The 23,737-nt window shown below is 36.3% G+C and overlaps 1 long non-coding RNA gene across 1 annotated transcript; it reads right to left on the reverse strand.

Annotated features, from left to right (window-relative positions):
* Positions 1-31: 31 nt before the first annotated feature.
* On the reverse strand, positions 32-23,341 carry LOC137011144 (uncharacterized). Its single transcript, XR_010893439.1, has 9 exons — positions 23,206-23,341; positions 18,068-18,155; positions 17,586-17,892; positions 13,137-13,234; positions 12,751-12,880; positions 12,506-12,614; positions 9,220-9,441; positions 2,631-2,818; positions 32-2,360 (listed from the first exon to the last, which is right to left on the reverse strand). It is a non-coding gene; the product is annotated as an uncharacterized lncRNA (long non-coding RNA).
* Positions 23,342-23,737: the final 396 nt, after the last annotated feature.

Here is a 23,737-nt window from a genome sequence, read left to right on the forward strand (position 1 = left end):
TGTTTGGATCTTTTTATTGGCACCATGCAGAAAATCACATAAGAACAACATTTCATGATGTCAAGGTGTGGTTTCTTCACAGGTACACACAAAGAGTTGCACAAGACTGAAAGCTTTAAAGAAAAGCAGGAATGTTTGAGTGATGGAATTTGGGTCAAGGTGAGGGGGTGGCTGGCTTGACATTGTTTAAAGTCTAAAGGGCCTGATTGCAGTGGGTCAATAAAACATTAAAGTGTAGGAGTGTTATATTGCTAGGGAATTCTGCTGTAGCACAGACTTGCCCGTATGAACTGCAGTCCCATAACTGAACCTAGCCTTGCTTTAGAGTAAACTGAATTCTGGAGCAAAAAACGTTAGTGTGATCAGTAAAATGGCTTATTTGGTTTTTCCCTTCCATTTCCCACAAACGTGGTTTTCTCATTACATCATTTACAATTAATCTGAATGTTAATTTGAAAGTCAAATTCTTAACTAGTATTTAAAAACGCTTTGATGTTAGTGACACTCTGGTTAAATATTTGACTTACTGCCCTAGTTGGCTCCTCAAGGGTAAGTAGCACAGCTGTATGATTCAATTAAATGTCTAAAAATACAGTTTTGCTCCTGGTAAAAATGCTGCCTTAAAAGGAGGGGGAAAAAGTAACAAACATGCTTTACATTGATTAAAAGTGACAGTCTATTTCAAATAAGTGCTATTTTGAACTGTCTATTCATCACAGAATCCTGAAAAAAATAAGCAGCACAACTGTTTTTTAACATTGATAATAATAGTAAGGCTCATTTCAAAAGTAATACTTGTAATTACTTGCTACTTTTTGGCAACAGTAATTAGTTACACTACTAGTTATATTACTTTTCCTTCATGCCCCACAAAAGTTGTAATTGTATATCTTCCCCAAAAAATGCTTTTAAAATGTTACAACATAATTTGCCTCATCATTTGACCAAAATCCACATTGGATCGCAGTCAGAAGTTATTACAAACACTCAGTGGTTATTGTATTAATCTCATTAATTGTCATGTGTAGCTTGAAGCTACTTGTAGCTGTAATTTCTGTTACCCATACACTCATGATGTATTTTATCAAAAGAAATCACATAAGTTCATAAGAAAATGTTTTGTTTTTCAAAAAGATTTTTAATTATAGTACTATAATTTATATCAGGATCAGAGGGATGTGGATGGGTAAAGCCATCTTTTCTCCTGACAAAATCAGTGTAATGGCAATATTTCCATCCGCTGAATGTAAGCGTTTCCATATTCCAAGCGTACCTGCTGCACTGGTGACTATATGTGCCTATGCAAGTCGTGAAAATTATGAAAATAAATCTAGGACTTACGGGATTGTTGGATTTCAAATAAGTAGGGGTCGAAGCATCAAAAGTAATTAGTCACTGCCCAACACTGATGGTAAGAAATGTTTCTTGAGCAGGAAATCGACATATTAGACTGATTCCTGAAGGATCACGTGACACTGAAGACTGGAGTAATGATGCTGAACATTAAGCTTTGCATCACAGGAATAAATGACATTTTAAATGGACTTAAAGTGACCAGCAAGCAAGACCTGACGGTTTTGCAACAAGTGTCAGAACGGGTTTTAGACCTCCATCACTTAGTCTCCTTTCATCTTTTGTGCTTAAACCTGTCGGGTCATGGATGCTCTGGAAAGAATGAAAGCGAGGATTGTCTCCTAACAATCTGGAGTCTGCATTCAGCCTTTAAACATGTAAATGTGCTGTCATCTATTCTAGACAACTGGCCCCTGAAACATTCTGAAGTTACAGACGGAGAGGTGCTAAAGGGACCAAAGTGGTTAAAAGTGAGACGAAAAAGACAAGACCTGAGAAATCTTCAGTTTTGAAAGCGCTTCCAGTTAGTTTCATGTTTCAATCATTAAGTTTATTTCTTAAGGGTCTGTGGCTGAAACTGTGCAGATCTCATATGAAAACTATTTCAATGAGCAAATGTGTTTTTAAATGTATCCTTATTGTCAACCATTACACACTGAACCTTTTAAATGTTACGATCAAAAGTTGCAACATCTGTAGAAGGGCTGAACACACACACACACACACACACACACACACACACACACACACACACACACACACACACACACACACACACACACACACACACACACACACACACACACACACACACACACACACACACACACACACACACACACACACACACACACACACACACACACGTCAGTGCATGTTAAGCTTGTGTCCCGGGGCTGTTCAGCAGGGAAGAAGAAAATATCCTAACAAGGATTGCAGAGAGTTTCAAAAGCTCCTCTTTAAACCAGAACCCTCCAAGAACACAGGGAATCACCTCAGGTCTGATCCTAAATGATAGAAAAAGACAAAGACAAGAAAAGAGATCAAAATCTATTTACTTTAGCAATACAATTACCATCTCTCTGGTGCTTCCACCCATCCAGTAAATACATGACCAGAGGAGTCAACCTTATAGGAAGCTTCGGGAAAGTAGCTCTTTTGCATATTGGGTTCCTTTAAGAGGTGGATTGCACTTTTAAATTCTTTGTAATTTAATGCATAACATTATTTTCCAAATTTGCTGAAACACACCAAACAAAACGTGATTTTTAACAAACCTGTTTTTTCTGTCTTGTGTGAAAGTGTTTTTACCAGCGTTTGGGCTTCAGCCTGTTGGTCTGATGCGGATTGACACTGTTGTGTTTGCTTTCATCACACTAAAGTGTCTCTGGCCATATGTTCCCTCGCAGGAAGGTGACAAGAGACGGGAGCCATGTTTGCGCTGGGACGTTTCACTGCCTTCCTACTGTCATTAAGACATAAAAGCAGAATTAAGAGCTGACCATGAAGGTTACACACACAGTCATTCATTACAATAATTCATGCCAAGGAAATCAGTCAGTAAAAGCATCCCAGGTAACAGGGAACATTCTTAGAACTTTGACAAATGTTCTGGCAGGGTTCTCTCAAAGCTACAAGCAAACATTCTTTCAGAAACATTAAAAGAATGTTTGTTCAAAGTTATCTGGTATTTTAAGAATGTTCTCAAAATGTTAGCACAAAAACATTACTTTGTTCATGGAAGTTTTTTTGTTTTTTTCTGAAACGTTGGGACGTTCATCTAAAGTTTTTTAAATGTTACTACTTGTTTCAGAATGTAAAAGAACATTCAAACGTAACGTTCCACGATGTTTGGAGAATGATAAAATTGAATGTTTCCTTAATGTTCGCATAACCACAAAAAAAAAAAAAAAAATTAAAACTTTTTTAAAATGGACATTTAGAAATGTTTTTATAATCTATGTTTTTAGAACCCATTTTTGTTAGCTGGGATCCACCCAAAACACACTCTTGATGTCTTGAGTATTAAAATGCAACCATTACAGAATAAACTGCTGTTCAAAAGTTTGGGATCGGTACGAATTTTTAATGCCTTTAAAAGAAGTCTCTTCTGCTCACCAAGGTTGCATTTATTTGATCAAAATACAGTAAAAACAGTAATATTGTAAAATATTATTACAATTTAAAATAACTGTTTTTTTTTAAATATATTTTAAAATGTAATTTATTCATGTGATCAAAGCTGAATTTTCAGCATCATTACTCCAGTCTTCAGTGTCACATGATCCTTCAGAAATCATTCTAATATGTTGATTTGCTGCTCAATAAACATTTATGATTATTTTCAATGTTGAAAACAGTTTTTTTTTTCAGGATTCCTTGATGAATAGAAAGTTCAAAAGAACAGCATTTATCTGAAATACAAAGCTTCTGTAGCATTATACACTACCGTTCAAAAGTTTGGGGTCAATAAGAATTTTTATTTTTATTTTTTTTAAAAGAAATTCAAGAAATGAATACTTTTATTCAGCAAGGATGCATTAAATCAATCAAAAGTGGCAGTAAAGACATTTATAATGTTACAAAAGATTAGATTTCAGATAAACACTGTTCTTTTGAACTTTCTATTCATCAAATAATCCTGAAAAAAAATATTACACACAAATATTTTGTACAATTGTACACATTAAATGTTTCTTGAGCAGCAGATCAACATATTGGAATGATTTCTGAAGGATCATGTGACACTAATGATGCTGAAAATTCAGCTTTGCATCACAGGAATAAATTACTTTGTGAAATATATTCAAATAGAAAACAGTTATTTTAAATTGTAATAATATTTCACAATATTACTGTTTTTTACTGTATTTTTAATTAAATAAATGTAGCCTTGGTGAGCAGACGAAACTTCTTTTAAAAACATTAAAAATCTTAGTGGTTCCAAACTTTTGGACTGTACTGTATATAGTCAAACCAGAAATTATTCAGACATTTTTGATATATTTTTACTAGTGGGTGCAGGACACTATAGTTCATTTATGTAAGTGAGGTTAGCAAAATAAAGTAAACTGTGACATATTATACCCAACCAAAAATTATTTAGACACTTTGACCTAACCATGTTTTTCTGATTAAAAATAATTAAGATTATTTTTTTCTGACACCGTTTAACTTTGAGGTCTTGTCATATTTTATTACAATTTTTTTTTTAACTATAGTGAATAAACTGAATTAATGAATGAAAAGTTCAAGGTGTCTGAATAAATTTTGGTTTGACTGTATATATATATATATATATATATATATATATATATATATATATATATATATATATATATATATATATATATATATATATATATATATATATATATATATATATATATTATGTAAGGGCTAAAATATGATTTATGAAAGCATTTTACATGCACAATCAACGAGGAGTTATTTTCAGCGATTAGCCACAGGAATGAAATAAGTGATTGACACATAAATTAGATTTTGAGACATGAATGACTGCTGGCTGTTTTCAGAAAAATTGCTTTTCGAGAGGCAGCAGTCACTGAAGCGCTCGAGGGATCGGCACAAAAATGCCAGATAGCCACTGAAATCCACACGCTACAATGACACGTGAGGCTTTCAGAGTGGTTGACAAGGACAGGTGTGAGATCTGATTGAGGCTAGGATACACCCTGTGGGATGTGTGTGTGGGAAGGGGACTGTCCTGAATGAATGTGTGGAGCTGGGAAAGTATTTTGGGGACAGTTTGAGATCAATGCATGTGTGTGTTCAGCACATGATTTATGAAGACACAACATGAACAAACCACAGGGCTAAAGTTAGTCAATTCCAGAGCACATCTTCCCTGCGCTCACAACCGGCATTACAAAACAGCACAACTGTACTCAGATGGGATACAGTTGGAATTCTATTAATAAATATCCCGACACATCCAAACTTTATAATGGCAGTGAACGGGACCAATGAGTTTGAAGCTCAAGAAAGTGCCTCCATCCATCATAAACATACTCCTCACGGCTCCGGAGGGTTAATAAAAGCCAAAAGCAAAGTGATGCGAAAATATCCATATTTAAAAAGTTATAAAGTAAAATATCTAGCTTCTGCCAGACCGCCTTCCATATTAAATGTGGATATTTTTCTTACACAAACGCATCGCTTCACTTCAGAAGGCCTTTATTAAACCCCGGAGCTGTGTGGAATATGTTTATGATGGATGGATGCACTTTCTTGAGCTTCAAACTCGTTGGTCCCGTTCACTGCGTCAGGATATTTATTAATATAACTCTGATTGTGTTCATCAGAAAGAAGAAAGTCATATACACCTAGGATGGCTTGAGGGTGAATAAATCACATAAATGTGCCCATAAAATGAATATAAATCTTATCTTCAATTCCCACACTATATGCAAGTTTAGTTCTGCATTTTATTTATCATCAGCTAATTTTAAGATCAAATACCGTAATAGGAGTGACAACAGCACTGATAAGATAATTTAGAGTCACTACTTTTAATGAAGATGACTGTGTGTTGAGCTTCAGGATGCGACAGCGCACTTTCGGTTTCATTTGCGGCAGTTTGCGCATCACTTGCTGAAGAGATACCCATGCAATGGGCCATATCTGTGGTGAATGCGGTGTGTGTTCCAGTAGCCCTGTCATATCTGGCTATCAAGGCATTTTTTTTTTTTTTTTTACCATTTTGGGGGGAGTAAAATTTACATATGTGGTTTCAATAACCAGAAGCATTTACACTATACATATACAGTTTCGTCTGGAATGCGTCTCGAACCACCTCATGAAGTGGTTTGAGTGATCAGATTTAAATCCATCTCAAAAGCACTTCGGAGGGCATTTACACCTAATCTTTTCACGATCGGATAGCTATCCGATCAGAGAATATGAATGAAGTGACCAGGTGTAAACAGGTCCTATGTGAGTTTGTTGTTTTTGGAATGACTGTTAGTGTGTGATCCTCAGTCGTTTAGTATTTAGTCTCAGCCTCAAACGTCACACCCACGGACCATTGGCTGAACATCTGATACATACGGCACACAAAATTTGAAACACTTCAGGAGTCGTCATCTGATTGGTTGAATTCTACAGGATTTCCTGGAGACGTGTGTGTTGTGTTCTTTAACGGCCCGCCTGGAAACAAAGATGCCGTGATGCCAAACCCCCTCGTGGAAAAGGAAAGCCGTTGTGTTTACAAAATGTGATAATGAGCGCTTATCAGGATCAACTAAATGCTTGATTTTCAAAAGTATGTGAAGTCCACAATGTAGACTTTTTAAAATATGTCCAAGAGTTTTACACGCTGGTCTGTTATTGTAGGGACATCGACGTTACATTTTCACTCCCCTAAACATGACGCGGAACAAAATTAACTGTGATTGGTTGCTTTACATGTCAGTTAGACGGCCTCTGGGCGGTCCATGGCCAATGAAATCTGCTATAGAGTCCAGACCTTTTGCTGTCAATCTGAAGGTCTGGCTACGTTAGACTATTTAGACATTTTTCTCTGTAACCATTTACAAATTCAGCAAGTGTATGATGTCTAATCTGTTCCGATTTTAAAAAGTTGTGTAGTGTATTCCTGAATTAAAGCAGAACTAAGAAACTTTTTTACCTTCATAAATAGTTTTCTAAGTCCTTATGATGGTCAATTGACTTGTAGTGGTGTGTTTGAGGCGTGCACTAACCGCCTCTGGCACGTCTATGCCAGAAAATAGCACTTGCAAGTTGAGCTTCGCCGACCCGACACAATCTCGCCTCATGTTCACATTTATGCGCGAGTGACAAAATGCTTTACGGTAATTCAAAAACAATGTATATATTATGACTTTATAAGACAATGTCAAAAATTACCCACCTCCATCGAGATATTTTGTATTGTATTAGCAAAACTACTGCGCTGGTGAGCGTTAGTCGTTGTAGTCCAGAGCTGCGCTTGGAGTAATTACGACAGTGTGATTCACTGAAGGAACCTGTAGGGGGAGCTTCGCAAATCTTACAGAGTTCCGCTTTAAAAGGGATTGTTCAATCATAAATACTCGCCCTAATGTTGTTCCAAACTTTTTCTTTCTTTTGATTCATATTCCAAATATGAACACAACATGAAATTAAAATTGACCCTATTAATCCACATTATTGTTCATAATTCATCAGATGCATGTTGTTTTTGTAATCTTATCAAAAAAAAAAAAATCAACTTTTCCCAACCCCTCCCTTTAACTTAAGAAATTTAATTGGCAATATTCCTAACATGAACACAACATAAAATGACAATTGACCCTATTAATCCACATTATTGTTCATGATTCATCAGCTGCATGTTGTTTTTGTAATTTTATCAAATAAAATTATCAACTTTTCTAACCTCTCCCTTCCAACCACCTGCCATAAAGATATCATTTTTTACAATCCAATTAAAACCCATTGAGAAAAAAATCAAGTCATATCCGACATTTTATTTCTCTGAAATACACTACGCTACACACTTCATGTTGACTTCAACACAGCTATGGTGCTCTTTGCATCTCAGTGCCCAAGAAACAAACATTACTCTTTTTTTATGATCTTATATTCTTTGTCATTTATAGGCCTCTATGTCAAACACACAACAGCAACACCAACAGAACGAGTGTGAACCATTTGCTAGGATTAATCGGTTTTGTCTTGAGAATAGCGTACAATACATTGCACACCATTTCACTTTCATCAATGCAACTGATAAAATATGCGTCATACTGTCATACAACTGACTTTATGTCCCTCGTGAATAAATGGCGTGATTGCCATGTAAGAAGTTATCTAGATTAGGTTAAGATATGGACTATTCACTAGTGTTTTACCGATTAAACATGTAGGCAAAGTAGCAACTAAGCTTGAATAGCACAGCCTAGAACATTTGAACTATTGACAGATAATCTTATCAACTCAGAATCAACTAAACCTCTTTATCACCATTAAGAGTTTCAAAGAATTAACAACAATTTTGAAACAAAGTGGCTTTATCTTAATCCTAATTTAAGTGCATAATGATTTGCACTCAGATCCCAGTCATTCTTTGCCTTGTTTTGGGACAATTAATGGAATAAAAAGTTATTTTTATGTACATTTATTCCTGTATTTCTTTATAATATGCTGCATAATGATGTACTAGCCAGCACATCAAGACTAGTTAATCATAATGAGTAGAATCAAAACAACAAAAGACCAAACTAGTACAAACACACACACCACACGTTGATAACCTGCTTTTAAACGCCCATGGACCTATTGGTCAGAGATCACTAATCCCAGAGAGATGAGCGTACGGGTGAACAGAGGTTTTACGGTCACCCCCTAATGAAGCCTAATCCCCCAAAGGTTAAAGGTCACTATGTATCCACTTTCCTGGGCATAAGAAGGGTCTTTCTTTTGTGGATGTTAAACCTCCTTTTATTCATGCCCTCAGAGCATAATGAGAGTCCAGTCACAGTGAGAGAAGCGGCAGGGTAATTAGGTGTAGAAGCAGATAGGGTGTCTTTAAACATTAATGGAATTGATGTGGATTATTTCAAATGTGTCGGAAAGATTATTCCACATAAAGGCTTCTATACTGACAAAGGAATGATAAAAGCTTGTGTTGACACGTTAGCTGCTTTACACAATATATTCCTTTTAATATTCTGAGTGCGCCAAAATGCCGTTCGACTAGTCGGTTCACACGGGTATCACACGGTCACGTGCACGCCACACACCAATTTCTTTGAAAAACTGCTCCATGTTTCAAAGTGAGCCGGGAGTAAAGTGCCGTTCATGCTGCATATAAAGAAAAAGATGAATCGTAAATCACAAGACCTTCCAAGAATCTCCCAGGAACTTCCATTGTTGAAGGAGCGGCCGGGCCCCTCTCCCTTTAACATGAGGCTTTTCCTCGGGCCGTTTCCTTCGCCGTGGGGGGCTTCACCCCTGAGCTCCTGTAGGTGTGCATGTCTGTCATCTCAAGAATGTCCTGCAGCACATGTACGTACACATGCAGAGCGGTTAGGGCACATATAAAATCTGGTTTGAAGCATAAATCTGGAAAAAAGTGAAGTTTGTGAAGTTAAAAGCAGAAAGTTATAAAACAGAAAAACTACTATTTGCCAGTGGGGTAAAAACAAATAAACAAACAAAAAAATCTTATTAATTTTATTATATATTTACATAAATATATTTTAATTTAGTCATTGCTAGTTAATTACTTAATATTACTTCTTTTTTATATTTTAAATATATTTATGATGTTCAAACTATAAAGATACATTTGGTATTTATTTAAAATATATTTTAAGATTAGAAAGGTATTTTTTGCTCCTGTAAGTACATTTTATTATATATTTTAGCATTTGAAGGTTTGAACAAAATATATTCAAAAATATATTTCCTCAAGTAAGATATTCATTTTGCCCTATGGATTTTACTGAAAAATAAGAGAAAACAATAGTACAGTATAAGTATATAAATATAATACCTGTATGCTATAGTTATTCAAATAGATCAGCAAAAAAGTGGTAAAACCTTCACTAACTTTAGTCGCCCACAGGCTTAAATAGTTCATTGATGGTTTATTGTCCAAATTACTGTGACAACATTCTTTCCTTTCATTCCTCTGTGTGAAACTCATTTATGGGTAAAACAGGCTAAGAAGCAAAATGAGAGCTGAAAACGAACAAAAGGCAAGATTGTAAACCTGTGAGATTTATTTTTTAATATCAGATTTCAGAATTAAGAATTTAAAAAGAGGAAGTAACCAAGAAACATACTGCAAAGAGAAGAAAAGAGAAGTAAAGAGAAGGTGTGATAGGGGGATTCTAGTTGTGGTGCGTTTTCATGTAGTAAAAAAATTCAAATCATCATGTTTTTCTGCTCAATAACATGGGAAATTGTTACGGTACACGTGTGTTTGTGTGTGTGCAAGAGTTGCACATGATTTTAGTGCTTTGCATCATTCTGTTGACACACACACACACACACACACACACACACACACACACACACACACACACACACACACACACACACACACACACACACACACACACACACACACACACACACACACACACACACACACACACACACACACACACACACCCAGTATATTTGTTCAAAGGTTGGTCCTTCATTAATGGAGGCAATTTCCAGATTCGTACATAGTGTGAATATCTTGGTTCATTTTTCATGTTGAAAAGGAAGGTCAAACAGAGTGCATCGCATGGCTATCGCCTGGTGAAAATAATTCATGCATACAGAAAATACTGCACTTAGTACATACAGAAAAAAATAATACAAGTCGTATGCTGAACACAGCCATAGACCATAGACAAAAAAAAGCTATTCTTTGTTTAGTTCATCCATCAGGGTGTGTGTTCTCTGGCCATCTCTGCCTAGCTAATAGCTCATGACAGCCTGAGGTCTCGCCCTGTCAGCCCTACCTGCAGGGGTCTGGCCCAACGCCTCTTCAGGGTAATTGTTCTGCCCCTTCCAACCCCCTTCTCAAGCTTTAATCCCTTCCCCCAAGAATGCAACGGAGGGTCAAGGTGTATGAGGGGAGAAGGAGGAAAAGAGAAAGCGTGTGAAAGAATGCAAGAGCAGTTGCTGTTTGAAACTAATTATAACTGCATGTCAGCGCTGTCAGTGTAATCTCAGTTCTGCACGCCACCTCGGAGATATATCTACACTTTGTCAAGACACCAACTGAAGAAATGTGAGAATGCTGCTGTTACATAATGTTAGTGCAGAGCATAGGTAAAACTTGCACAAAAAAATCATATGCAAGCTAAGGGTATGTTTGCACGAGAATGATGAACTAAAAACAGAAATGGTTTTCCTTTGCATTTTTCACGTACAGATGACAACATTATCAAAACGATCCCCGTTCACATGGATCCGCGAAAACTATGTATTTTGCATGCCAGGCCTGTAGTTGGCGATGTTACTTTTGTAACGAAACACTAAGCGCCTATAAATTGAACACGTAATACACACACGCATGATGTCACCGCTTTCACAAATTTGCGCTTTTGAAGTTTACACGGAAATGATAACGGTATTTTTTTCAAAAACTAAAAGTATGCATTTTCAGGCCCCCAAAACGATTTTTTTGTGTAAATGAACAGCCAAAACACATAAACAGTGTTTTGTTTTTAGAAATAAATGATAAATGCCCCCTATACAGTACAAGTCAATAATTATAACGCCAATTTTAATATTTTACATAACTGCATAAAATACTACACTGACAAAAAAAACCCAATAAAATAACAGGAAATAACAGAAAAAAAAAAAATCGAAATCAAAAGAGCCCACCCACGTCTCTATATTCTGGTCATTAGATATGTCTCGGGTTTCCTTTTTTATGTAAGTCAATGTTCAATCTTAGGATTTTTTTTAACCAACCAGATTACTTTTTTTAAGCAAATGTAAGAAAAGTGAAATATGAGTTAAAAATAAAATAAAAAGTGATTAAATCGTTATTAATTAAAAACTAAATTGGAATAATAATTAAAAATAAATGAATAAAAATAATTACAAAAAAATATTAATACAGAAAAAAAACTAATAACAAAAGTGTAATTGAATACAAAGTTTGGATCAAACAGCAGAAAGCACACTGAGTTGGAGTCAGTGAGTTCCCCAGTGTTGTTTTTGCTGGTCAGCTATGGCACCTGTTAAACATTGGCTAAGAAGGAGACATTCTGTGAGGCTTTTCCTAGAAACTCAGCTCTCTCCAGTTAAGCTGAAGAGGCAACCTTCTGTACATATGTGTCCATGTGGAAACTGAAGGGACTGAAAACAGGGGGCGGAGAAAAGCCCTTCATTCCAGCCTACCAGACGGGAGGGTGTGATCCCAGACACGTGGACCACAGTCCAGGAAAATTCATAGAAGTACAGAGACATACTGTACATACTGTACATGAAGACACACATGGAAAATAACAACTACTCAGAGGCAGGAGGGACCACAGAGTCCTCATAATACAGAGAAACAGAACTGTGTGCCTAGACCATATAGACTGAATAAGATTAAATCTTACTTGTACAGCACACTTAAAAGGAATAGATCATTCTAAAGTAAACAATTCTGTCATAGTTTACTCACCGTGCTGTAATATGACTTTATTTCCTATGCAGGACACAAAAGCAGTATAGCTTTTTCAGAATTTCAGAGGTTCTCCATACTGTGAAAGTGGAGCTGTCACCGTCAGGAGCTTAAAAAAGGACACAAAAGCACCATTAAATTCCAACTTGCATGCTTTATTTTATTTTATTTTATTTTGCTGTAACTATGCATACCTCTCATTAGGAAACTCTGTAATGAAGCCCTTATGTGACATTTTTAATTACCTCAAGGAAAAACTGCTTACACAAGAAGCTCTGCCTGTGTTTCGCTGTAATTTCAGCTTTCTCCAGCATGTGTGGTCTGTGACTAGCCAACAAGTCTGAAGATGGAAGCCTGAGAAAAGCTCTGTGAAATCTGGGTGACCAAAAAGGCAGTTTCGATGAAAATAGTAACATCTCCTAACCATTCTATCACTATTACTTTGCAATCAAAAATGTATGGTTATGAAGTACATAAAACCATTTACTTCAGTAAGCCACTGCCATGCAGGTCTGTACATAGTTTTATGCAAAACTCACATAATTCATGTTTTGTGTTTGTTTAACACATATAACTGCAGTATAAAGAATTAAATTTTTATATTTTCTGTGAAAATGTGAGTGGTGTTTACCTGTGCAAAACTTAGTTATAATGCCAGGCTGTTGCTAAAGTTGTTCTGTGTGGTTACTCTGGGTGGTTGCCAGGGTGCTGCTAGGGTGTTCTACCTGGCTGCTTATCAAGACAAAAGATATATATATATATATCAGAATCTGTGAAAATGAGAATTATTTGAATAAAATAAGAGGGATAATAAAAAATGCATGTTATTTTTTGTTTAGTACTGTTGTGAGTAAGATATTTTACATAAAATATGTTTGCATTTAGTTCACAAGACAAAAAAATAGCTGAATTTATTAAAATAACCCCATTCATAAGTATGTGACCATTGATTCTCAATACTGTGTGTGGTCACCTGATGATCCACGACTGTTTTTTTGTTTTGTGATGGTTGTTCATGAGTCTCTTGTTTGTCCTGAGCAGTTAAACTGAGCTCTGTTCTTTAGAAAAATCCTCCAGCTCCAGCAGATTCATCAGTTTTCAAGCATTTTTGCATATTTGAACCCTTTCCAGCAGTGGCTGTATGATTTTGAGATTCATCTTTTCACACTGAGGTCAACTGAAGGACTCAAACTCAACTATTAAAAAAGGTTCAAACATTCACTGATGCTCCAGAAGGAAACACGATGCATTAAGAGCTGAGGGGTGGAAACTTTTGAATTCAAATAGAAAAAAGGTAAATACCAAAGGTAAATTGTACTTAATTTTTCTGCCGGGAAACATGCAAGTATCTTCTGTTGCTTCCGAAGGGCAGTACTAAATGAAAAACAATGATATTTAAACAAAATAAGAAACATTGTGACATCTTCATCCTGTTCAAAAGTTTAATGCATTGTGTTTCCTTCTGGAGCATCAGTGAATGTTTGAACCTTTTTTAATAGAGTCCATCAGTTGTCTTCAGTGTGAAAACGCAGATCTCAAAGCCACTGCTGGAAAGGGTTCAAAAATGCAAAAATGCTTGAAAACTGATGAATCTGCAGGAGCTGGAGGATTTTTCTGAAGAACAGAGCTCAGTTTAACTGCTCAGGACAAACAAGAGACTCATGAACAACCATCACACAACATAAAAACAGTCGTAGATCATCAGGTAACCACACACAGTATTGAGAATAAATGGTTCACATACTTATGAATGGGGTTATTTTAATAAATTCAGCTATTGTTTTGTCTTATGAACTAAATACAAACATCTTTTATGTAAAATATCTTACTCAGGACAGTACTAAACAAAAAATAACATGCATTTTTTTATTATCTCTCATATTTTATTCAAATATTTCTCATTTTCACAGATTCTGCAAGGGGTTCACATACTTTTTCATGCCACTGTATGAAATGGAACTTTTTTTTTCATCGCAAGTCTATCATATTTGTTTGGTCGTTTTATTGCACACTGTGGGACTAGTTATTGCTTAGCCAAATATTACTTAGGCCTTAGAATTTTAAATCCCTAACCTAAAGTATGACCAGATACTTGTCTTAGCGTGAGTTAAGGAGAGGGGGAGAGAAAGAAAATACATGACACCCCTGTGAAAAGGTTCACTTTCATTATATCAGAAATGAGCTCTAAATTTGACCTGGGCCTCATGGGTGGGTGTTTTTGAGCCCAAAACTTCCATTTCTGTCATGTATGTCAGATGATGAGTCTTGTTTTTGCAAGGGGGGCACCCCCTTATACGTGTGTTGGTGTCTGACAGCTCATCTCTACCTTCAGCATGATCTGTCCGATACAGTGAGTGCAGAAGCACAGGAATCTTAAGACACCACAACATGATTAATGAGCTCATTGAAAGTCTCAGAGCTTCATAGATCATTCATATTCATACCAGTTTTACTGGTGGTGGTTGATAATTTTAGTTAGATGTTCTTGTCATGCACAATCAACTGTGAAGACACAGTCAGACTTGGTTAGATGATTGGACGGATGGTAGATCATAACACACTCAGCACACACACACACAGGAACCCAAACTCTTTGAACTCTTCTGGTAAAAGGGTGGGAGCTTCAGTTGGTTGATTACTCATAATCTTCTGATTTCAACTAAACAGCCGCCAAGATATAAAACAGTGGGCCATTCTCATAATGTACCCTTTAACCCACCTGTTCTTGACCTCTTTGTGTTAATACATCTGCGGATTAAACCAGAGATTTCACACTTGACACCTCAAGTCTATAAAAATAGCATCATTTGTTTTGTGTTGGAGCAACTTTATGTATTCGCAAGAGCTTGTCAACACTTTCAATGGACACAATTAAAAGGCAAAGGGTTTCAACCTATGAAACCTATGAAACAAGTTAAAATCAATGTAAAAACAAATCAGTTTTATAGAGAGATGAAAAAATAAAGGCCCGTTCACACCGAACGATAACTATAAAGATAACTATATTAGCATTCACATTTACATTTAATCATTTAGCAGACGCTTTTCTCCAAAGTGACTTACAAATGAGAACAATAGAAGCAATCAAATCAACATGAGTGCAAAAGTATGCAAGTGCTCAAGTCCCAGTTATTCCAGCAAAGTGCACATAGAAAGCATTTAAATAAATAAATAGAGAGAGAACAGAAATAGAGGAGTAAGAGCTAATATTACTGGATCAAGTGGCGAAAAAGATTTAAGTTTGGCAGGTCATTCCACCAGCAGGTAACAGACAAGGAAAAGGTCCGTGAGAGTGATTTTGTGCCTCTTTGGGATGGCACCACAAGGCGCCATTCACTTGCAGAACGCAAGCTTCTGGAGGGCGCACAGGTGTGAACAGCAACCGTCGGATCATCTGGTTGGAATGAGAGGTAGAGTTGTGTGCCATCAACATAGGTGTGATAGGAAAAATAATGTTCCTGAATGACAGATCCTAGTAACGACATGTAGATGGAGAAGAGAAGTGGTCCAAGCACTGAGCCCTGAGGTACCCCAGTAGCAAGATGATCTGACTAAGACACCTCACCCCTCCAACATACCCTGAAGGACCTACCTGAGAGGTAAGACTTGAACCTAAGGAGTGCGGTTCCCGAGATGCCTTTTGTCATGAGGGTTGACAGGAGGATCTGGTTAACTGTGTCAAAAGCAGCAGACAGAGCCAGCAGTGGACGATATTGTTCTGTTTATTCTAAGCGCGCTGCAGTTTTGTCGTCTGCCGCTATAAATGCTCGAGCTCTGAAAGCAGGATGGATTCTGATTGGCTGTCAGTGTTTTTATCGTTCATCAGCTGGAAAAAAAACGATTAAGAACAATTTTTAGAACTTTATCTTTATCGTTGTTGTTATTGTCCTTGTTGTGAAGGGGTCTTAACATTCAGACATGTGCTGCATATAACAGGAAAGTGAATGGATCTTTTGATCATAAAATAGCTCATTTTCCTGAACAAACACCAATAAGTTTTTTTTCCTGTTTTCAGCCAATGCAACAAAAGGTGACATTTTAAGGCCATTTTGATCTGATTTTGACCCTGAGCCATCTGTTAATTAACATCATTTCATATTTTTTGTACAGGACATAAGCATCCTTAAATTACCTCCACCGCTGTGCTAAATTATTGTACTATGCTAAAAGAGCACCAGTCACATTTTATTGAATATTTTTATGATTACTATTTTTTTTTTTAAACGTTCATGCATGAAATTGCCATATACTACAGGTTTTTGTGATTTTTATCTGCAGTTAAAATAAAATATATTTGTTTCTGCAACATTTTTTCCCCACTCTGCATACATTTTTCAACGAAAATAAGTCCATGGAGCACCAAGTATAAATATGAGATTTGACAAACTCTTAATAAAATTAATGCTCTCATAATGATTAAATAAAACCATTCAAAAACATGCACTTTCTGTTGCCTTCTACATGATTTCTGTTGAAGCAGAATAAAGGTCTCCAAAGCAAATTATATGATGTAATTGTAACTTTTGGGGCCGATTTTAACATCAGAGTGGAAATCATGCAAATTAGAAAGACGTGAAAGAAACACTAGTAAGCAACAGGAAACGTTCCTTTTTTATGTTAAACCCAGATGGGTAGCTTCCCCCTGAGTTTCCTGTGAGTAAAGTGCTAGCGCAAGTGCTACAACAGAAAGTACGGGGTGAATACCTACATATGACATTCATGTGAAATTTCCCTAAATAACTCCATTGTGTGGCCCACGCTGACTTTTTGATGCGCTTCAAGTATTTTAGTGTGAAAAACCACAAATTTGAATCACTCTGAAAAGAACTCGAGACACACTTTACAAGAACATACATAACAATCTAAATGATCAGGATTATGTTCATGCACTTTGTAGGTGGCCAGGTCATTTACTTTTCTAAAATAAAAACAAAAAAACATCAAAAAGCATTTTAGCATCTTTAAATGTTCAGGAAGCACAGTTCGCATTTTTAGTTAAAATTGCTACCGTTTTGCATAACACAATCTCCAGATAAATGGCTAAAGGTTTTGGTTTGTGCATGGCCTCCGGTTCCGTTACCTCTATGAGTGATGAGTGTTTCCACAGCGCATGCCTCTCAATAGGAGGATTTCCCCTTGTTGTTCAAAGCTGCACTCATGAGTCACTCTCTTTCACTCGCTCTCTTTCTCATTCCATCCCTCTCTTCCTCTCCATCTGAGGGGGCTTTTCTTTGTTTTGCCTGTGGAGAAACGGGTAAAGGGGGAGGGGGGGGGGGCTTTCGAGAGTGATATGACTAACTGTAAAGGTGCAAAATATCTCACTCCAGGCAGGTGGTTATATGCACTTCAGTGGTCTTCAGTGGTGTTTTCAGCCCCCGCGCATCTTACTGCAAAGTATGATGATGTCTGAATCATGGGAGTTATTTAATAAAAAAAACTTCCAGATGCAGTACAGTAATGGGAATTGGGGGTGAAAATGTACTTCATTGTCATGAAACTTGTAACTTGTAAAGTGAATCTTAACATTTCTTTCTTACTTTTAATTATTTGCATGGGATTCACCTGTATAAGCTTCAGTCCAGTGGGAAACAGACGTTTGCACGATCACCGCTGGCATGTATTTCTCAATTTCTTCAGCTTTTTCCTACACCTGCAGAGATCATAAGAACACGATAAGCTCTTCAACATACAGGAATGTGACAAGTTACAGAAAAATTTGCCTACAGGGGATTATTTAGTGGAAATTTATTCAAATAAATATGATTGCAAAAATAAAGATATTGGCGAGCAGAATTTATGTTTATGACTCAATCTGTTTTGCCTCAGGTCAGGCGCACCAGTATAAAAAAAGACCTAACACCTTTATATATAGGTTTAAAATATAAAGTATTTCCAAGTATCCATGAGGTACACATGTCACTGAATTAAAGGGACCAAGATCTCCTACTAAATACTGGGACAAAGTTCAGTAGTACATGATTACAGTACTCAGCAAAGCTTGGTTTACATTCCCTGGTGATTGATATGCATGTGTGTGTATGTGTGTTTGCTTGGTGGCTGACGTATCACTGTGATTTCAAGGCCAGATGACTTTTTGTGAAGAGGACAAACAAGAGACTGAGTTCAAATGACTGCATGAGCGTGTGTAGTTTTGAAGTGAATTGGATTAATCAGGTCTTTGTATGAATGCCAGCTTGATAAAAATGCAGAAATACAAAGATAGAAAGTCTTGGCTCTGCTTTATATCCACTCGGTTCCATTCTAGGGAATTCTTTCTGAGAAGTTGGATTTCTCTGTATTCACCATGTGGCACACAGAACCCTATCATAGAGGTTAGTCAGAACGAGTCCTCATGTGACACAAGCACAGTCTCGATACATGCTTTAATTTGGTCAGACGGAATTGCTTGATATCTAGATAGTTCCTCGAATGCTGGGTACCAAATTTCAAGTGTGTCACAGGAAATTTGGTTTCACGTATTAAAAATCTCATTCATGTGCTGCGTTTCTCTTACCCCACTGGCAAATTGTTTTCTTTTTATTTTCCTTTTAAGCACAAGCCACATTAAATTTAGCAAGATTTATGCTTAATAATATTAATACATTTCCAATAAAATAAAGTTAATTCATAATATCTTAAACTACTTTGCTTTTCATGTAAATTTACCTGTTTTAAAGGTGTTTAGACTATTTTAGTGGAAAAAAGACAAAAGTATTGATTAAAAAGGTTTTTTTCAAAAATGCAAATTTAAATGTAATTTTATGCAGTTTCAGAATGTCTGATTTCACAGCACGTTAAATTTGAATATTCAAAAATTCTTGTTTCTTCTGGCTTAGCATTCCCAGTTTGAATTCAAATTCAATTCAAATCACATTATTTAATACAAATCATAATCAAATCAACATATGCTGTTTGTAGTTTTAGAAAATTTAGCTCCATCAAACTTTCCCTGCTTTTAATAGTAAAAAAAGGCTCACAACTCATTTCACTTCTGTAATATGATGTATTTCTGACTAAAATAAAATATTTAAGGACAAAAAAAATGTAGGACGGCACTTGAATTTATTCATCGGAAATTGATTGGATCATAAAAAGTGGGCATTTCCAACCCGATCTCACGGCAATTCGTACGTATTTTACGAGGTGGCTAAATCGTATGAATTCATACGACCTCACTCGTACTAATTCATACGTTTTTTGCTAAATCGTATGTATTTTACGAGTTGACAAATTCGTATGAATTCATACGAATGACCTACCCCAAACCCCGCCCCTAAACCTAACCGTCACTGGGGTTTAGACAAATCGTACGAATTCGCACGAGTGAGGTCGTATGAATTTATACGAAATAGCCACCTCGTAGAATAAGTACGAATTGGTCGTGAGATAGCGTTGGCATTTCCATACCTGAATGAAACTAAGACAAAAAAATACTTATTTGGCTATTGGTCAACGAAAAAATTCAAAAAAAGTTCTAAATAAAGATTATTTAGACAAATTTAAAAAATTGAAATAACATTCACCAATGAATCATTATACAGGGGGCCGTTTTTATTTTATGTTGACTTCAGACTTGTCAGAGTTGAACGTGTGTGCTGTGTGTTTCTGTCACGTGTGTGAGCTGTCAGAGGGCACATGTGCATGGGAGATTTGTGGGAGAATGTCCTGTGACAGCAGCATGAAATGGGGTGAGTGACAGTCGACAGCTGAGGGACGTGAAACAAGACAAAAGGACAGTATATATGTGCCGGAGTGCGTGAGTGTGTAAGAGGAGAGAGTGTGTGCTTTTAAGCATCTGTGTATCTGTCTGTGTCTGCTGTGGAGCAAACCATTTCACATTCCTCAGACGCAGTTGTGTTTTGCATGATTTATAGTTTGTCTGAACCGGTGGCGAGTAAAAGGCATAATTACAGAACGTTCTGTACAGGATTTTTACATATGGAAATACAAATGGTCACTTCTGTGGATGAAAACAGATCATTCACTTAATGACCGGCTGCAAAGGACATCTTATTTACATAACTTTATACTATAAAGCAGCTAAGCCACATTAACCCATTCCTCTTCACAAGCTTTATGTGCAAGGCTGAAACACTTATGCAAATCATCCTCATCATCAAAGGGATAGTTCACACAGAAAGAAATTCACCCTAATGACTTTCCAAACTCTAATTCTGGAGAATGTCCACACTCTTAGAAGAAAAGTTTATATATAGAACCTTAAAGAGTTCTGTCAGGCACTTCATTTATAGAACTTTTTAGGTGTTCTCATCATGGGATCATTTTATGCATTTAGTTTTAAATATATATATTTTTTTATTTTGGATAATTTTTGCATCCCACTTTATATTAGGTAGTATTTACTACTATGTACTTACATCAAAAAATAAGTAAAGTGTACTTTTTGTGTTAATACTGTATTGCAAAACACTTTTGCTGCTATTACAGGTGGGATATGGGTAAGTTTAGGGACAGGTTTGTTGGTTTGGGTAGGTTTAAGGGTGGGTTAAGGTGTAAGGGATGGGCAAACAGTGTAATTATAGATGCATACAGATTTAATTACATGCAGGCATTTTTTTAAAATACAAGTTCAATCTAAAAACATGTATGTATACAATAAGTGCATTGTATCAAATGATTAAATGTCAGTACATAGTAGTTAAGGTCACCGAATATAAAGTGGGACCACTTTATGAATTTACCAGCTCGTCAACATACTTTATCACTAGAAAAAAATTGGAATAACCTGTTAAACATGAAAGTATAATGCAATCATATTAGACATTTATAACCTTTCTATCATAAAGCATTCTTTAAAATGAAGTCAAGAACCTTAGTGTTCTATACAGAACCCCATAGAATCTTTATTTCTAAGAGTGAGGCTGCTACTTTCCATCCAATGAAAGTAAATATGGAGAGAAGCATCATAGTTAACTTTGTAGCTTTTCATTTTCATTAAATGAGTGTTTAGGGTATTCTCCATTTATGTTCTACAGAAGAAATGAAGAAATAGCATCACATGAGTTTGTTTTCATGAGTTCAGCACTTAAAGCTTCATGCACCGTTACAAACTCAAAACAAATTCTTCTTCTTATCCGAGTCTAGATAATCAGTGTGGTCCTGAATCAGGGTTTACAAACAGTTTACAGTTTATCACCCGACTGCCAGCTGAGATACGTCAGGAATCTGAAGTTCACTGAACCCTCTTTGTGCAGCAATAAGGATCCATTAGCACGTAACTCGACACTGTTCCTGGATCAGAGGCAGCAGATGCTGATGTCTTTACATGGCTATTAGCAGGAGGTTTAATCTGCACTCTCGACATTAAATGAAATTAAGAAGAGCTGAAAACTGAAAAACTTGCAGAAAGGGAAAGCTTGTCTAAAAACAACATATGTTGTGTTTTAGATGCTGGGCCAATAAAATGTATTTATTTCAATGAAAACAACTGATTTAGATGCAACCACATAAAGCACATTTCAAGTTGCTTGATTAAACGTTTTTATAGTATATTAAAGAAATGATAAAACACTTGCAGTGTAGGAGTTGTAAACCCTCATTGTAAAACACTTAACCAATCACTCTCATTACCACCACTAAATTTAAATATGAAGTAGGGCTATCAGTTCATTTCTTTCCACTGTTTCTAGCGGTTTTAGAATTGTTAAAAAAAAAAAAAATCCCCATCTGTACACAGAAGAGCATTTGCCACTTTCTGAGTTTTGACCTCCCCCTGTTGGAGAAGTGTATACTTGAGCATGTCACTCAGGACTGGGGTCAGGAGGTGGTCACTCCTCAAGGAACAACTAAAGAGCAAAAAAAGGGCCTCCTCCATTAAAAGACCAAAGGAAAGGAGACGAGAGCCAGACAGATGCACTATCTACTCATTTATAAAGAATAAAGTGCAGCCTTTATCTAGTGTACCTAAAAGACAATTTGTCTTTTACTTCTCAAACAAAGAGCTCAGATTGATGAAGCAGCCAGATTGCATGAATCAAAAGCCTTGAAGCTGATGGCATCTTTTCTTATCTTTTAAAGCCCCTGAATCGGGTGTTCGCTGATATTCAAAGGTAAATGTTGTTATTGCCCAATGTTTTCCTCTCTGTTTACATGAGCATGATCAATACACTTTTTATGAAAAATAATGCATATTATTTTATAATTTATAATATTAACACACTTGAGGTAGGCTGTCAAATATTTGCGTGTTTAAAAGTGTGACATGTACAGAACAGCAATACCAGTTGAACTTGGTTAGAGCTGCAGTCGATTTAAACTCATGGCTGGAGGATGAATCATCAGAACCACAAAGAAAGTTCTACATGCGGTTCATTCTTAGAATCCTTCTGAGCATTTCCCTTCAGAGAATTTGCATTGAGGTCAGACATAATTTCAACTTAAGTTCTAAAACAAAGGAATTGATATTATTATACATATATAGGTGAAGCTTACATTAACATATAAGAGTCAAGACAAATAAACTTAATATTTGTTTAAAAAAATAATATTTTGCATAAAGAAATAATATTTAAAGAGCATTAAGATTATTTTTATGAGAGTTAAGCCCATTTTCACCCAAATTATTTCACTCATTTTCTTGTAAACACTAATAAGGTAATCATTTACATCCAGTTAATAAGCTCCACAGATAATTTCATTAAATCTTGGTTTTATTAAACAAGCATGTTAATTGCACTAACTTGAAATTCTGAGTTAGCTAACTCATACAATTTGATTCCTCCCCTTCCTGTGGTCCGTGTATCCAGTCCATAAATACACAAGTGAAATTTATAGGGGACACGCTAAGAGAGCGTCTCAGTACACAGGGTTTGAAACACTGCCAACATGTGTCTAATATACCGGTCTCAAAATAACTTGGTGTGGTTCAGACGTCATCACTACAGAGGGCGGACATCAATGACACAGTGTCAACTTTTGTGAGCATGCATGGTTTGGCCAATTACACTGAACAACATTTACATCCCCAGATCTTAGTTTGTGTCACATTAAGTGTGGTGATGAACTGTCACCTTCTTCCCTGCAGAGAGAAGCTCCTGTCCAAACAAAATCCTGTTACCGCAGCTCATCTGGACAAATGTTTGTCTGTGTCCCTTTCAGGTGTCATTTCTAGCACTGTTGAGATAAACAAGAGAGAGGGAGAGTGATGGAGACAGAAGGGAAAGTCAAGCATGAATGCTTCAGGAGTGACCCTTTAACGAAGCAGCTCTGATC

Source organism: Chanodichthys erythropterus, chromosome 21 (assembly GCF_024489055.1).
Source record: "Chanodichthys erythropterus isolate Z2021 chromosome 21, ASM2448905v1, whole genome shotgun sequence".
Lineage (NCBI taxonomy): Eukaryota > Metazoa > Chordata > Actinopteri > Cypriniformes > Xenocyprididae > Chanodichthys > Chanodichthys erythropterus.